This window comes from Hemicordylus capensis, chromosome 1 (genome assembly GCF_027244095.1).
Source record: "Hemicordylus capensis ecotype Gifberg chromosome 1, rHemCap1.1.pri, whole genome shotgun sequence".
NCBI lineage: Eukaryota > Metazoa > Chordata > Lepidosauria > Squamata > Cordylidae > Hemicordylus > Hemicordylus capensis.
The window spans coordinates 66,320,239-66,335,899 of record NC_069657.1 but is presented as its reverse complement, the minus strand read 5'-3'; the positions used below and the strand labels follow the sequence as shown (position 1 = coordinate 66,335,899).

The 15,661-nt window shown below is 43.8% G+C and overlaps 1 protein-coding gene across 2 annotated transcripts in view; it reads left to right on the top strand.

Moving 5' to 3' along the window:
• RASGRP1 (RAS guanyl releasing protein 1) overlaps positions 1–15,661 on the top strand; it is a 160,935-nt gene that overhangs the window by 28,188 nt on the left and 117,086 nt on the right. The window contains exon 1 of one of the 2 annotated variants that reach the window (XM_053272075.1): positions 4,097–4,209. The exons of the other annotated variant lie outside the window; for it this stretch is intronic. The gene's annotated coding sequence lies outside the window, so the exon portion shown is untranslated. Of the gene's footprint in view, positions 1–4,096; positions 4,210–15,661 lie in introns of those variants that run through there. 2 annotated transcript variants of the gene reach the window in all.

Here is a 15,661-nt window from a genome sequence, read left to right as displayed (position 1 = left end):
CTCCAATCACCTACCTTGCCGCTTCAGCCCCTGTAGATCTTATCAGAGCTCTCCATGATTTGTTGGCTTTTCATAAGGCATGCAAGATGGAAATTTTCTGTGGAGTGTTTGGTCGCTTAGATAGCTGGTCGTAGAGTGATCTGGTAATCCATGGTTATTATGTCATGTAATGAGTACTGTATGGGGTTGTGGTTATGATGTTATGTATGATGTATTAACTGTGTTGCTTTGTATGTTATTGCTTGTATGCCGCCCTGAGTCCTATGGGAGTAGGGTGACATATAAATCTAACTAACTAACTAACTAACTAACTAACTAAATAAATAGCCAAACACAGAAGCACTATAAAAACTCATGAACTCTGACCAAAAATGATAGTGGGTCAAAAGAAACAGAATGATGGTTCTGTCAATGCTGTCGAAAAGATGCCTCAGTCTCTCAGAGGACCTAGTTTGCCTTTTTTGAAAAAAAGTAAGAAAATGCAAGCTTTTATTTTTTTAAAGAAAACTGGCAGAAAAAGCTGAAGAGAATGAATGCATACATGATTCCCAATACCAAATCTCAAACTCATAACTATCAAATATAAATGAGAGATAGAATGGGGTAGCGTGGCGGATAAGATAATGATATATAAGTTGAATCCGAATAAGACGGAGGTACTGACTGCAGGAGGTTGTGACCCAAGAGATGGTTTAGATCTGCCTGTTCTGGATGGGGTTACACTCCCCCTGAAAGATCAGGTACATAGCTTGGGAGTTCTCCAAGACCCTAAGCTCTCCCTGGTTTCTCAGCTTGAGGCAGTGGCCAGGAGCACTTTTTATCAGCTTCGGCTGATACTTCCGCTACGTCCATTTCTGGAGGTAAGTAACCTTAAAACAGTGGTACATATGCTGGTAACCTCCAGGCTTGACTACTGTAATGCACTCTATGTGGAGCTGCCTTTGTACATAGTCCGGAAACTACAATTGGTACAGAATGCAGCAGCCAGGTTGGTCTCTGGGTTCTTGAAAGGAATTGGGCAAAGGGCTGATTTTTAAGTGATTTTTGAAGTTTATGTGTCTTTAAGAGCTCCTGGTGGCGCAGTGGTAAAACTGCCGCCCTGTAACCAGAAGGTTACAAGTTCGATCCTGACCAGGGGCTCAAGGTTGACTCAGTCTTCCATCCTTCCAGGGTCGGTAAAATGAGTACCCAGAATGTTGGGGGGCAATATGCTAAATCATTGTAAACCGCTTAGAGAGCTTCCAGCTATAGACCAGTATATAAATGTAAGTGCTATTGCTATTGCTATTTAAGGTTAGCAGATGAGAGTGGATTCATAGTTTGTCATTGAAAATCTTATATGCTACCAAAGAATCTACACTCAGAACACTTCAGAAACAACAAAACCCAGTACTCCATGGGTTAGCAACCCATGGGGGTGGTTGGCACCCTCTTTGCACTAGACCACCACTCACTCTGGGCCACCCCAGCACCCCACAAGTGGCTTTAAGGTTTTTCTCCATAGGGAAGAATGCAGGTTTCAGCAGCCCCATAACTGCACTTGGGGGGTGCTGGGGTGGCCCAGAGCAAGGGTGCCAACCACCTCCATGGGTTGCTAACCCATGCGGTACTGGGTTTTGGTGTTTCTGAAGTGTTCTGAGTGTAGATTCTTTGGTAGCATATAAGATTTTCAATGACAAACTATGACTCCACTCTCATCTGCTAACCTTAAAGACACATAAACTTCAAAAATCACTTAAAAATCAGCCCTTTGCCCAATTCCTTTCAAATAATTCTGATAGCTTCTTGGCCCCCCTTGGGCACTACCACCCACCACACTCTGCTCTAGGCCACCCCTTTGCCCCCGACATGAAGCTATACATTTGCTGACACTTCCATGCTTCTTTATGGAGAAAAACCTAAAGACGCGTAAACTTCAAAAATCACTTAAAAATCATCCCTTTGCCCAATTCCTTTCAAATAATTCAGGTAGCTTCCTTGCCCACCCTAGGAACTACCACCCACCACACTCCACTCTACGACACCCCTTTCCCCCCGACGTGAAGCTATACATTTGCTGCAATCCTCATTATTCTCTATGAGGAATTCAAAAATACTTTAACAATTCACCAATAATCAGAGGAGTGTCCAATTGCCTTGGGGTTTTGTGGGTGGTAGACACCCCTGTCTGTCTACCACCCACCCCGCTTTTGTGCCCCTAGGTGCTCCACAATAGGGGATATGGACTGGTTCAAGTCCCATTATACTCTATGAGAAAAATAATTAAAAATATTTCAAATATTCATAAAAAATCATAGGATTGCTTCAGGGTTTGGGTGGTTGTTGGCACCCATGGGTGCTCCACAATAAGGTATAATGGCCTGGTTCAAGTCCCATTATACCCTATGAGAAAAAAATAATAATTTTCAAAAATTCATAAAAAATTGTACGAGTGTCCGATTGCTTTGGGATTTGGGTGGTAGGTACCCCTGGGTGCCAGCTACCATCTTACCGATTTTTTGGTGTCTGAACCAGTTCAAACCAGTTCAAACTGGTTCAAATCAAACCACCCCCTGGTTCGGTTCGAATTCGAACCTGCAGCTCGAACCTGATGGCTGGTTTGGTTCAAATTCGAACCTTCGAACCACCCTGGTTCGAATTCGAACCGGTTCGCACATCCCTACATTAAAGTCCTCACACAGCAGAGTATGCTTTGGTAGTAAAGATGTATTGCCCAAGAGAATATCAGTAGGTTGAGTTCAAAAAAACAAATAAATCTTTAAAAAATCTATATCTAAAATCATCACATACTAAGAGAGAGACAGAACAACGTACTCAAAGAGGCACTAGCCTTCAACATTTGAATAGTTCTTACTGCCCAAGGCAGACCTCTTAACATTAGAGATGTGCACAGAATCGGTTCAGAGGCCCTTTATGGGCCTCCGTACTGGTTCAAAAGAACGACAGTTCGTCCACCTCAAAGGTGGTGGTGGGGATCTCTTTAAAGATGAGAAGGGTGACCAAGGCAGACCTCTTAACATTAGAGATGTGCACAGAATCAGTTCAGAGGCCCTTTATGGACCTCTGAACCGGTTCCAAAGAACGGCGGTTTGTCCGGTTCAAAGGTGAGGGATCTCTTTAAGGATGAGGAGGGTGCTCTTACGCCTCCCACAGCATTTTCCCTGCTAGCACTGCTTTTCAAAATGTTCTGGTGGGGTGGCATCGTAGCTCCTTGCCTCCTCAGACTGGAAGTGACTGGAAGTTGCTGCTGTGCATGTACATGTTGCGACCTGGGGGCACGCGTGATGTGCGCATGCTTGGTGGCAACTTCCAGTTGCCACTGTGTGTGAAAAGGCACCAGGGCGGTAAGGAGGTATGCTGCTGGCCCGCCAGACCATTTTGAAAGGCAGCGCCTGGTGGAGGAAAGGCAGCGGGAGGGGTAAGAGCACCCTCCCCCATTCTTAAAGAGATTCCCCCCACCTTTGAACCAGCAGATGCTTGTTCTGTGCACACCACTACTTAAAATCTCAGCATGCTTCTAGTGGCCACAAGAGGTTACTGCAGTGCTAAGAGCAATGCTTTAGAATTCTAACTTCTAACACATACATGCTCAGAGACATTCTTTTTCATCACTTCACATGTTTCAGGAGTCCGTCCTGGCATTGAAAAAAAACTCCTGATGCTCGGCTCTGTGAACCCTGATTCAGAATTTTATGGGAAGTAGTCCTGAGAACCTTGCTGCAAGAGTGAAGTTCTCCATGTGCAGCATACACAACTACTTCACTGGAGTTGCTTAAATGAACAGGTTACAAAGTGGCATATTCTAAACTGCACAGAGGTGGCTTTTGTTCTCTGAAACCATAAATATGACCCTTTAAAAGCAAACATATTCTGACATTCAATGTTATAACAAGACGTCATTTATTATCATATATAAAGAATGGGGTGAATAAAGTTGCAATTTGCAATTGTAAGCACTTTATTTTTATTCTATTTTAACATATTTTTTCTCTTGTAAAAAGCCAATAAAATATGCCACATAATGAGTTGTGAGTCAAGCATTAGTGATAGAACTATTCTTTGACTTATCAGAGAGCATCATTAACAAGATGGACATATTTTCAGTAGGTTTTGAGTTATAGAGGTGTGAACCTGTCAGTGAGGCTGTGTGATTCAGATGCAGCCTGACTTCTCTGTGTACTTTTGGAAGCTTTGAAGCAGGCCATGAAGGTAAGAGCCCTCTTTTGTATCTTATTCAGAGGAATCCTGGCTGGGGTGGGGGGGTTCGATTAGTTATCATGGTTCAATGAAAATATTTTGAATGTGGTTTTTTAAAATTCTGATTCTCAGTAGCACAACAGCATTCTGATAGGACCTGTATTTGTGAACGAACTATGACACAATAAATTGATTAGTCGGTTATTTCAGTGTGGCCAGGGGAGCCACCTAAATGAGGGGAAAAATTCAGATTCAGGCTTAGGTGTTCTGAGTAAAAATAGTATGAATGATAAGGCTGAATGTTGCCTAATTGGTATGGCGCTCAGTCTGCAAATTCAAAAATACAGTACATAAAACTAGATATTGGGATATGTGAATAACGCAGGGCAAAAAATAATGCATGAAAAAAACTACTATTTTTAATCTCTTCTAATATATATTTGATGCTCCTTTTAAAAGACAATCTATTGATAAAATCCCAAACAAATTAATGATTTAGGTAGCCCCAGGAGAGTATGTCTGGATTAAATTTAGGGAAAGTTGTTCAGTTTGACTCTATATTAATTACTGGTGTATCGTGCAGAATAATTCTATTTCTGTTTATGCAGAAGCCAGTCCCATTTACTGTAATTCAATGCTTGCATCAAGATTTGCAGCCTTAGTGATCTTGCCATATATAGAAAAACAAACATTTAGATTTAGATTTGCTTTTTGGTCTAGATTCTACAAAAGGTCTATGCAAGATTAGTGTTCTCATGAAAATAAATTGAGCATGATGATATGTGATCCCAACAGAAAATTCCCAGTGAAAATGTTCTGATATGATGTGAGTTCACTGTTTGCTGTTCAGTAAAATAGATTTTAGTAAAGAATGCTTTAAATGCACATTAGGAGGTTACAGTGTTCCAGCCCAAATTGTGTTAACTTAATAGACCTGAAAGGCACCTACTACTGATATACATTCTTTGTCTGCCTAGAACAACCTGACATCACTCCTATATCCTGTACAAGTACAATGAATATTTTTCCCCAAACAAATTTTTAATTACTTTTTCCAAACTGAATAATATCATAAAATCACATCATGAGAAGACCATGGTGCCATACACATACAAACAACTAGAACTGTCCATGAATAAAAGGTTCTGTCAGCTGATCAATCATCTGCCATTTAATATTAACTTAATTTATCTAATGTGCACATTACTGAAGTATAGTAATCATCAGGTGCCTCTTGGTTACTGAAGGAAGCAATGCAGCAATTTACAAATTTAATTAAGAAACAGCCTCATTTATCCTGCCATGTTTCAGCATTCTGGATTGGGCAAAGTGAGCTCTTGCCTATGAAAGGTCATGCTACAATATGTCCATTAATTTATCATATGTCCAGAGATGGTGCAGTGGCACTAAAAGAAGGGTCTCTGAAGAGTGAGCCAATTTATATGAGAGAAGATGGTTCCTTCCACAGGCCTGACATCCTCTTCCCATGGTCAAACACATGTGATTGTTATTTTGAAGGGGAAAAACCCCAGCTGACATCCAGAGTAACCTACTGGTGGTGTGTCAGAAAGATGTGCCCATGCTATGGACAGCTTCACTGCTACCACTGCAGCCAGGGTCAGAGCCACCATTGAGCAAATGTGTTTGACAAACCTGGGCCACTGACAATCAGGGGCCACGCCTGGTGCCCCAGCCATGCCCCCTGCATCTGACATCAGACGCAGGGAGTGTATCTTTGCTTGCAAAAAGGTCCATGCAGCCTCGTTTGCAGGCAAAATATGTGGTCAGCGCCGCATGGCTGGTGAAGGGGCAGACATGGGAACCCCCCATGTGTGAATGCTGTATCCATGCTGCTAATGAATCATGTCTTTAAACACACACACACACACGCGCACGCACACACACACACACACACACACACACACACAATGTACATACAGGTATTTTGCAATGTCTACCCTACTTTTTGCATATTTGTGGATGTCTTCTATATACCTTGAGCCCTCCTTAGCCTCCAGTTTGGCAAAGAGTATGATAGTTATAGCCTCAAATTCTTAAACCAGTAGAACACAGAAACTAGTTTTAGGTTTGCACCCTTAAATGTGTCCTGACAACAAAAAAACTATGAGACTTCTATCCCAAAGTCAATGAAGCTATTGCCTATCAAAACCCACCAAGACAAACTAGTTCCCAGATGGTAGAATAAAAATAACTTCTGAGCACATTTTTCCTGCTCATCCTGCGGCTTATATGTGCTGCCCTTTAGAACCTGCCAACAGCCACTGATGAATACACAAATGTTTTTATTTTATTACATTTATCTCTTGATCTTTCTCCAAGGAGTTCAGAGTGGCATAAGTTTCCCCCTACCATATTATCATTACAATAACCCTGTGGGTAGGTTTGGCTGAGGGACAATTACTCACCCAAAGTCACCCAGTTAGCTTCATAGTTGAATTCAGTCCTCCGTAGGCATATTTGAATCATCTTACAATGCACTGGGTTGAAGGAAGAAAGGTGGAAGCTTTCCCAAATGGCAGGCTGGCTAGCAAGTGAGTTGTTGCTGTAGATACTGGCTGACATACCAAGCACTGGTGCACTAACAGAGCTTCCCAATGGTGCTATTGCAGCAGAGAAGTGGCAATTTTTGGTGCCCCCCTCTTTCCCTGGAAGCCCAAAAATATGTCTCTGAGGGCTATGCAACTCTCAGGAGCATTTTTCTGGGTGGCACAGAGGGTTTCTTGGAGAAGGGGGAGGCATCAAAAATGGTTGCTTCCCTGCTGCAACAGTGCAGTTAGTTGGGAAGTTCTGTTCGGCTGCTTTCTCACTGCACCAGCGAGCGCATCTTTGCTCTGTCCCGGATTTTATGCTTCAGGGTTTATTCAGGGTAAAATGTACTGGTGTGTGGAAGAAAATGATAATTTCCCTTTGGATTCATATTTATGTTATCCCATAAATTTTAGCAATTACCCACACAGAAGGCTGTACCAGCTCAGGTTATTTTGTTTTTGCATTTCTTTAGCCAAATGGCTCAAGAAGTTCTTATGAATCTCAAAGTTGCTTGTATAATTTATACATGGATACTGTGTGAGAGAAAGACTAGAAGTGCTCTGATGGAAAGCAAACAGTGGGTGAGCTGGTGGAATCTCTTGATCTTTCTTGTCCTTAAAAGCAGAGACAAGTCTGACCTCTTTAGTTAGTACGTGTGTGTGTGTGTGTGTGTGTGTGTGTGTGTGTGTGAGAGAGAGAGAGAGAGAGAGAGAGAGAGAGAGAGAATGTATGTGGTACATTTTAATACCACCCCATACAAAAAAGTACCTGGGTGGTTCACAATACAAAACCATTTAAAAATTGGCAGATTTTTTTTAAAAAATATATATGATAAAAACTCTAAAATCAATGCTTTAAAACTATAAACTAAAAGCTTGACTAAACAGGTATGTTTTTAGGTCCTTCTTAAAAACATTCAGAGAAGGGAAACCTCTAATTTTGTTAGGAAGCATGTTCCAGAGTCCTGGGGCAACTCTAGAAAAGTCTTGGTTTCGAGTCACCACCAACCAAACTGGTGGCAACTGCAACTGGACTGCCCCAGAAGATCTTAACAGGTGGTGGGGTTGATGAAGAAGAAGGCGCTCTCTTAAATACCTCGGACCCAAGCTGTTTAGAGCTTTATAATGACCAGAACTTTGTAATTCGCCCAGAAACTTATTGGCAGCCAGTGTAGTTCTTTTAAAATGGGTGTAATATGATCTCTTCAGGCAACCCTGAAGACGAACCTGGCTGCTACATTCTGTATCAACTGAGATTTACGAACTGTATACAAAAGCAGCCCAATGAAGAGCACATTGTAGTAGTCAAGTCTGGATGTTACCAGCATATGCCCCACTGTTTTAAGGTCGTTTATCTCCAGAAATTGACATAGTTGGTGAATCAGCCAAAGCCAATAGAAAGCGCTCCTGGCCACTGCCTTAACCTGAGAAATCAGGGAGAGGTTTGGGTCCAGAAGTATTCCCAGACTATGTAACTTCTCTTTCCATGGGCGTGCAAGCCCATCCAGAATAGGCAAATCTAAACCACTTCCTAATTCTCGCCCTCCCACAACGAGTACTTCCATCCTGCTTGGATTCAGCCTCAGTTTGTTCTCCCTCATCCAGCCCATAACTGCCTCCAGGCAGGCAGTTAGGGAAGTTAGGCCATTTCCTGATGAAGCTGACATGGATAAATAGATTTGAGTGTCATCAGCATACTGACAACACCCTGCACGAAATCCCCTTACGATCTCTCCCAGTGGTGTCATGTAGATGTTAAAAAACACTGGAGACAGTATGGAGCCTTGTGGGACTCCATACAGGAGATCTTGTTTTGAAGAGAAAAAGTGTCCAAGTGACACCATCTGGAACCTACCTGAGAGGTAGGAGCAGAAGCACTTCAAAGCCGTGCGTCCCACTCCCAACCCCTTCAAGCACCTTAGAAGGATACTATGGTCGATGGTATCGAAAGATTGGCCAAGAGATCCAAAAGGATCAACAGAGTCACATTCCCCCTGTCAATTCCTAATTGGAGATCATCCAAGAGGCCGACTTAACTCCATAGCCTGCCCCAAAGCCAGATTGAAATGGGTCCAGATAAGCTGCTTCCTCCAAGACAGCCACCATCCTCTCAATCACCATGGGAGGTTGGAGACAGGCCTATAATTGCCCAATTCTGAGGGATCCAACACAGGCCTCTTCAAGAGTGGTCTAATAATTGCCTCCTTGAGACAAGGAGGCATCCTGCCCCCCGCCTCAGAAAAGCATTAATGATGCTTTTCCCTCTCTTATAACCTCACTGCTAGATTATATAAGCTATGTTGGGCAAGGGTCGAGTCCCTCTCTAATAACCTCACTGCTAGATTGTATAAGCCATGTTGGGCAAGGGTCGAGAGAATAGGTGGTGAGGTGCAGTGCCCCAAATATCCAGGGGTGCACCTAGGTAATAATTGGGCATGGACTGTCCCTGCCAGGAGGCCCTCCTGAGGCAAGGCCCCCCACCTACTTTGGGGGTCCTCCTGCCATGCAGAACCTCCTTTTAAACAATTTCAGCTGCCATGCAGCCAATGGGTGGCTGCTGGGAGGTGAGCCGAGCAGTCTCCCCCCCCCCCCGGCAGTGGCAGCTGGAGCGAGCGCTGGGCCTGTCCATTTGGCTCACTGACTCTTACTAACTGCAAGGTGCGCCTGTGCAGTTGAGAGATATCGTTGCAAGCCGGGCTTGCGAGGATATTTCTCAACTGCACAGGCGTGCCTCGAAGTTAAGAGTTGCTGGTCCGAACGGACAGGCCCAGCGCTCGCTCCAGCTGCCAGCGCTGGTGGGTGGGAGGGGGGGCAGGACTGCTCGGCTCACCCCTTGGCAGCCAACCCTTGGCCACACGGTGGCTAAAATTAAAAAAACCCAGAGGTTTGGCGTGGTGGGGTAGCGGCAGGGCGGGCGTGGGGTGGCTGCAGGAGGCCCCCTGGCCATTTGGAGCCTCCCCAGACCTTGGAGGCCACGGACCAGGGCCCCAAGGTCCAGGGTTTAGAGTGCCTCTGCAAGTATCTTGTCCACATCCTCGGGAGTCACAAACTGAAATTAATCCAATTTAACTACGCAAGAGGAGCTGCTGGACCCTCTCCACAATAGGCTCTGCGGTGACTGTAGTGCAGCTCAAATACACAAGATTTTCCAAGTGTCCAGGGTTTGTTTCTTCGTTATTGTGAAATGGTTTCAGTGCACTAGATGCAAAAGGATCATTATACCTTCCTAGTGATTACATTGGCTCTGGCTTTGTTATTGGTCTTGCATAAGAGGAATGCCCTGTACTTCCTCAGAGCTGGTTTTTGAAGCTGCCCATTCTTTTCAAGGATGTCAAAATTAAAGCCAACCATTACAATCTAATATTGAAAATACGACTATAGTAACACACTGGTGCAGAACTAGAGGCACTGTGATGCAGTTTGTTTCAGCTAGAGGCACTGTGATGCAGCTTATTTTAGGTAAGGGGTGTAATTTTCTTCAGCACATCCAACCATCAACATACGGGGGGCCTTTCACACAATCATGCACGTGAGCAAGTGGTTGGTTGGGGGGAAGACAGGGTTAAGCCTACCTTCTCTGCAAACGATCCAGACTGGCTCCAGCTGCGCTGCACTGCCGTGCACATGATCACCATGGCGAAGACCAGCGCAGTGTTCCAGGGGCTGGGGGAATCTCACACTGCAACATGCAGAAGCACGGTGCTTCGGGGAATTCCCCCAGGAGACCAGCACTCTAGGTGCTCATCTCTGTGTCAGCAGCACAGGTTGCAAGTAGCCTGCACTGACACACAATACCGGAGCCTAGGTTAACGGTGCACTCGCTCCATTAACTCAGGGGTTTGGTGATGGGTTTGGTGATGGGTTTGGTGCTGCGGCACCACCAGGATCCGTGTGGATTCTGGCAGTTCTCACGGGCAATCAAGCCCAGGTTTGGCTGCCTAAGCCTGGGCTTGACTGCTCATGGAAAGAGCCTCACAACTTCATAATTACTTTAACACGATACATTCAAGTGCTTACAATGTTACAGACATGATCCAGACAATCGGTGACTTCAGACGACTGTCAGAAAGATAGTAGAAGAGAACTAGAGGTTTCCAGTGAGCATGCACTTCCAGGGTAAGCCAGTCCTTCTGCCCCTTTCCTTGTTGTCTGAAACTGCCAATCTCAAGAGGAGAATGCCAGGTCCCCTCTGCCGCCCAACATTCAACCGTGAGTTAAAACTGGGCAGAGAATGTTGGGTGGCAGAGGGAACTTGGCATTCTCCACCCGACACTGGCAACTTTAGACAACACAGAAAAGGTTGGAAGTACTGGCTCATGCCAATGAACGAAGCCACCCAGTATTAAGCATTTCAAGTCTCTTTCAGTAGAAGAGTTACAGATGTACTCAGCTCTCTCCTGTTGAAATCAATGGGACACAAAAACATTTAACTTGGACTGGATTGTGCCCCAATAATCTATTAAAGCATACTAGCAAACTCTTTCATAGACAAGAAACAGCTTTTCTTTCCTGTGGTGAAGTTAAAAGAGAACCCCCAAGTCCAGGAAAATCAACAAGGAAACTTCTATATTACAATGAAAAGAGATTGAGGATCATTCACAAAAATGGAAAGTGTATATCATACAGTTATCAGATGGAGACTGAACTCTTAAAGACCAATTTTACTTGAAGACTTTTAAATGTCAAACTGCTTTGCATAATTAAAAATGAAAAGGGGTATTTATAAGGTAATAAACGTGAAGCTTTGTTCCTTACGTTCCAAAATCTAAAATTCTTTTTAACAGGAACTTTAGATGTCACACTGATTGCACGTCCCCTAGCAACCGGCATGTTGTTGAAAAGTTAAGTGTGTGAGTCATTATAAAAAATACAGTGGGACGTTGTGAATTTTAATGCATGGCACAGTGATCCTACAAGATTTTCTCTTCTTTGGAAATTATTTAGTTTCACCCTTTTGTATTTAGAAAGGCAAATTAAGTGGCCGGCCAGTTGTATACACCTGTGCTTTCAAAAAGTACTAATCCTCTGGGCTTTAAATATTTATTTGCCTGGAAAGTGACTTGCCTAGAAAGGTACAGAAACCAGAAATGCAGAAATAACTTCCTTCTCATGCACATATACTAACACATATATCAGGTAACTTCTCCCACATAAATCTCCCCATATGCTGAGACTGGCTGGAAAGGCTCTGCTCTGAATGCCATCTATACATGAAGTGAGATTGAGTAGTTCGTGGAGCAAAGACTCCTTTACAGTAGCACCCATCCTTTGGAATACTTTCCCAAGGCAAGCCCAATACACTCCCTTTCTTTAGGTCTTCAACATTCCTAAATACATTCCACATACATTCCACAGCCTAATGCGGGTAGTGTTGATCCACCCGCAGTGCTGCGGGTTCCTAATGAAGTGCTGACAGTCTTGCACAGGAGTGCAAATACTTAAAGTAGGCCACCCACACTTTGGAAGTGCTACTTACATAGGAACATAGGAAGCTGCCACATACTAAGTCAGACCATTGGTCTATCTAGCTCATTATAGTCTTCACAGACTGGCAGCGACTTCTCCAAGGTTGCAGGCAGGAATCTCTCTCAGCCCTATCTTGGAGAAGCCAGGGAGGGAACTTGAAACCTTCTGCTCTTCCCAGAGTGGCTCCATCCCCTGAGGAGAATATCTAACAGTGCTCACACATCAAGTCTCCCATTCATATGCAACCAGTGTGGACCCTGCTAAGCTAAGGGGACAAGTCATGCGTGCTACCACAAAACAAGCTCTCCTCTCGATCTTAAATCACAAACATGTCGCTTGACCTACTTCCGATGTAAGTTATGCTTAGATCTTTCCCAGTCTAAGTAGTGCTTCTGGGGTGCATGTTTTAAGTAATGCAAGACTACTGGCGCTTCAATAGGAGGCTGAAGCCATGCAGGTGGATTGGCACCACCAGTGTTAATGCTGCAGAGCATGTCAACCACTGTTTTCTATTGGTTCCTGCTCAATGCTACCAATTCTGCTTTGAGTGACCTGGGGTCTTGGATGATTGTTTTTATGTTTTGCATGTTTTTATTTGTGTGGCTTTATTTATTGTATACATGTTTTTTAAATGTAATTGTTTGTTTGAACATGGGTGGCTGTCCTGAGAAGCTCTGTTTGAAGGATGGTGTAAAACTTCCATAAAATAAATAATTAAATAAGGTCTTTTGCCAACAGGCAATATAAGGTCTCTTTTTACTATTCTGAAAACCTTTCTAAGGTTTGTAGTCTGCTGCTTGTGTTATTGCTGCTGTAGTAGCATTTTATTGTTGTTTTGCATTTTTTACCATGTTAAACTGCTCTTGAAACTGAGATTTTTTTCAACTGCAGTTTGTGATATGGCACAAAGATCTGCTCTTCAAAGACAAGAAAGTTAAAAATCCTGCTGAGTGTGTCCGAGATGCTGGGAATGCCTAAAATAGTGCCCGAGATTCCACTCCATTTAGTGAGGGATATTTCAAATTTGTTTTCATGCGGCTTTCCCCTCCTAGTTTTAGAACAAGTTCATCTGTGTAGTTTGATATATTTGCTTTCATTTAAAAACCTCCTATATTACTAAGTGGCTTTCCAAATCCTACCTGATCATACTCAACACTTGGAGAGCCCACAGGAGCTCTGCTGAATGAGGAGCATTCAAGAGGCATAAGTGAAAACCCATCCTGATTATATTTTTGACAACATAAAAGAAAACAGAAGTAGCTTTTGGACTTGCCATCATCCACCGCAGGCAATGATATAGAATCTGACACACAAATGATGTTTCACCCATTTACATTGTAATTTACTTGCTCAAAGTATAAATTATCCTTATAAGCACACTCAAAAAAGTAAGAATGAATGGCTGGTAATACATTCGCTGGTTCTCTCTTTCCACTTCACACTGCATCTGAAGATCTTCAGTTTGCTTACAGACTAAAAAAAATAAATACACATTATTATTACCACTTTTCAATTTTAAAAAAGCTCCCAAGGTAGTTTACATAGCTAAAGGAATAAAAATAAGAAAATGGCTTCCTCTCCCCAAAGGGCTCATAAGGGTGATACCAGCAACAGTCATGGAGAGGGACACAATACTGGGGTTGAATAGGGACAATTGCTCTCCTCCTGCAAAATTATTATAACCCACAGGGGTGTGAGGGGTGCCTAACCCAGGGCAAGACTTTCCCTGTGCAAGTCAGGATCCTGAGGAAACTTAGCAGTCATAGGATAAGGGGACAGGTACATGTGTGGATTGCTAAGTGGCTGAAAGACAGGAAACAGAGGGTAGGTATAAATGGAGAGTTTTCACAATGGAGGGAAGTAAGAAGTGGGGTCCCCCAGGGATCTGTACTGGGACCGGTGCTTTTTAATTAATTCATAAATGATCTAGATATAGGGGTAAGCAGCGAGGTGGACAAATCTGCAGATGATACCAAACTCTTTCAGGTAGTGAAATCCAAAACGGATTGTGAGGAGCTCCAAAGGGATCTCTCCAAGCTGGGAGAGTGGGCGACAAAATGGCAAATGCAGTTCAATGTTAGCAAGTGTAAAGTGATGCACATTGGGACGAAAAACCCCAGCTTCAAGTATATGCTGATGGGATCCAAGCTGTCGGTGACTGACCAGGAGAGGGATCTTGGGGTCGTGGTGGACAGCTCATTGAATGTGTCGACTCAATGTGCGGCAGCTGTGAAAAAGGCAAATTCAGTGCTAGGGATCATTAGAAAGGGGATTGAAAATAAAACGGCTAATATTATAATGCCCTTATACAAATCTATGGTGCGACCACACTTGGAGTACTGTGTACAGTTCTGGTCACCACATCTTAAAAAGGGCATTGTTGAACTGGAAAAGGTGCAGAAGAGGGCAACCAAGATGATCAGCGGCCTAGAGCACCTTTCTTATGAGGCAAGACTGCAACACCTGGGAATTTTTAGCTTAGAAAAAAGAGGACTGCGGGGAGACCTGATAGAGGTCTATAAAATCATGTGTGGTTTGGAGAATTTGGAGAGAGAAATTCTTTTCCTCTCACACAACACTAGAACCAGTGGTCACTCCATGAAATTGATTGCCAGGAGGTCTGGGACCAACAAACAGAAGTATTTTTTCACACAACACGTGATCCACTTGTGGAACTCTCTGCCACAGGACATGGTGACAGCCAACAACCTGGATGGCTTTAAGAGGGGTTTGGATAACTTCATGGAGGAGAGGTCCATCAATGGCTACTAGTCAGAGGGCTGTGGGCCACCTCCAGTCTCAAAAGGCAGGGTGGCTCTGAGAACCAGTTGCAGGGGAGTAATGGCAGGAGAGAGGGCATGCCTTCAACTCCTGTCTGTGGCTTCCAGAAGCATCTGGTGGGCCACTGTGTGAAACAGGATGCTGGACTAGATGGGCCTTGGGCCTGATCCAGCAGGGCTGTTCTTATGTTCTTATGTTAGGATGATGTCTCAGACCAGATGAGAAGATCTAGCAAAGGATAAACATCAGCCGTCATCCTGCAAACCAGGGTCGAGAGCCAAGAGATCAAGTCCATGTAGGAGTGTCGTGTCAGGGTCAGCCAAGCCAGGGTCAAAAGCCAGGGAGTCAGGTCAGTGCAGGAATGTCCAAAATCAAGATCAGCCAAGCCAGAGAATCAGATGTATGCAGGAGCAGGCAAGAGTCAGAGTCCAAACAAGCAAGGGTAAAGGGAAGTTCCAGGCCAGGAAATCAGGTTTACTCAAGAACAAGGAAGGCCAAGACATTGCTTCAGCAAGGTCTTAGAGGTAAAAGTGGGTTCTCTTGGGCTTCTCTTGGGTTTCTTCTTCTTCTTCTTCTTCTTCTTCTTCTTCTTCTTCTTCTTCTTCTTCTTCTTCTTCTTCTTCTTCTTCTTCTTCTTCTTCTTCAAGTCGGAGGAGAGATGGTGAAGA